General features: G+C 48.8%; 1 pseudogene; it reads right to left on the minus strand.

The window, feature by feature from the left end:
* Positions 1–446: 446 nt before the first annotated feature.
* Positions 447–1871, minus strand: LOC104681974 (annotated as a pseudogene).
* Between the last annotated feature and the right edge of the window lie 319 nt (positions 1872–2190).

Here is a 2190-nt window from a genome sequence, read left to right on the forward strand (position 1 = left end):
TTTTTTGCTCAGGATGGCTTTTGCTATTCTGGAACATTTTTGGTTACATATAAATTTTAGTTTTTTTTCCATTTTTGCAAATTATGTCATTGGTATTTTGAAAGAACTAGTGTTTAACCCGTAGTTTGCTTTGGGTAGTACTGATTATTATTACTATTATTATTATTATTATTATTATTATTACTATTATTATTATTTTGACAGTTGGCAGAGCTAGCTGAGGTTTTATTTTGGAAATAAACAAAAAACAATTGAATTGTTTTGTAGCTGGAGGCATGGGCAAGGAGGGTACCCCAGGCAGTGAACTCCCCCAGCGGGTGGGCTGAAGGTGAGGGCTGAGCCTCAGGTGGGTCTCCAATTCCCTGTGCTCCCCTACACAGCAGCCTACCTCCTGGGCACTGGGGCAGCGGCAGGAGGAATTGTCTGGTGGGGACTGCCATTGTTGTTCACTTGGGCAGGACATCAGAGGACTCAGACAACAGCTTCCTTCCCAACGAGGGTCTCCATCTTTTTCACAACCATGGCCCTGGTGGAGCTGGTGCGGTTGAAGGAGATGGAACTCACGCAAAAGCCAAAGCTGGAGCCCATGCCGTAGCTGAGGCCAGGGCTTCTGAGTCCCCCATAGGCCGAGCTCAGCCCACCTGCATAGCCACTGGGGGCCTTAGTATGAGTACTTATGTTCTGCATCCCAGACTCTAGTCCACTCTCCTCGCCCTCCAGCAGCTTCCTGTAGGTGGCGATCTGGACGTCCAGGGTCAGCTTGAAATTCATTAGCTCCTGGTACTCCCTCAGCTGCTGCGCTGTGTTCTGCTTGGCCTACTACAGGGTGGCCTCCAGCTCGGACAGCTTGGTGTTGGCATCCTTAAGGGCAAGCTCCCCGTGCTGCTCGATACTGTGATGGCGGCCTCCAGGGAAGCCCTCTGGCCTTTGAGACCCTCCATCTCAGCCTGAAGCCAGCTGATGTTCCTGTTTATCTTGGAGATCTCAGTCTCTGTACACTGCACGCATCCCAGCCAGCATCTGCAGCTCCTCATACTTGATCTGGTGCATGCTTTCACCCTCAGTCCAGCTGCAATTGACAAGCTCTTCATACTGCCCCTTGACCTCAGCGATGATGCCTTCCATGTCAGGGGGTGGCTGTTGTCCATGGGCAGCAGCACAGATGTGTGCGAAATCTGAGACTGCAGCTCCCAGATCTCCTCTTCATACAACTGCCTGGGGAAGTTGATCTCATCAGTCAGCTGTTCCAGGCGAGACTCCATCTCTACCTTGTTCATGTAAGCTTCATCCACATCCTTCTTGATGAGGACAAATTCATTCTCCATCTCTGTATGCTTATTGATCTCATCCTCATACTTGTTCTTGAAGTCCTCCACCAGCCCCTGCATGTTGCCAACTCTGCCTTCAGCTTTAGCTTCTCCTGGCCCAGAGTCTCCACCTTCTGCTGAAGTTGTTGATGTAGCTCTTGAACATGTTGTCCACGTTGCTCTGAGGCATCTTCTGCTGATGCAGGCTCCACTTAGTCTCTAGCATCTTGTTTGGCTGCTCCTTGTTGATGAAGGAGGCAAACTTGTTGCCGAGGGTCTTGATCTGCTCCTTCTCCTGGGTGCTCACAGCCTAGATGTTGGGGTCCACCTCCAGGTTAAGGGGGCTCAGCAGGCTCTGGTTGACAGTGACAGCGGTGATGCTTCCCATAACACAGGACCTGCCATAGCCTCTGCCCAGGCCACCCGGGAAGCTGCTGCTGCCCACTCGGGAGAAGCTTGAGGAGCTGATGTGGGCACCGGACTCACTCATGTAGGAGCAGCTGCTGAAGGCCGGGGACCAGAGGTGGACACCTTGTAGGACTTCTGGGTCAACCTCATGGACATGGTAGACACAGGAGTGGAGGCAGGCAGGCTGAACCAGGCATAGATTCCAGAAGGAGAAGAGAAGTTGCTTCTTGGTCAGTACTGATATTTTAATAATATTGATTATTCTAATCAATGAACATGGAATGATTTTCTGATTATTTGTGTTGTATCTGTGTTTTAGAGTTCTCCTTGTAGAGATCTTTTATCTCCTTGGTTAGATGTATTCCTGGATATTTCATTTTTTTTTGTAGCTATTGAAAATAAAATTTTGTTCTTCATCTGACTCTGAGAATTGACATTAGAGATGCATAGAAATTCTACTAATTTTTGTACATTG

The sequence above is a fragment of the Rhinopithecus roxellana genome, chromosome 12, assembly GCF_007565055.1.
Source record: "Rhinopithecus roxellana isolate Shanxi Qingling chromosome 12, ASM756505v1, whole genome shotgun sequence".
In the NCBI taxonomy this organism is placed as follows: Eukaryota; Metazoa; Chordata; class Mammalia; order Primates; family Cercopithecidae; genus Rhinopithecus; species Rhinopithecus roxellana.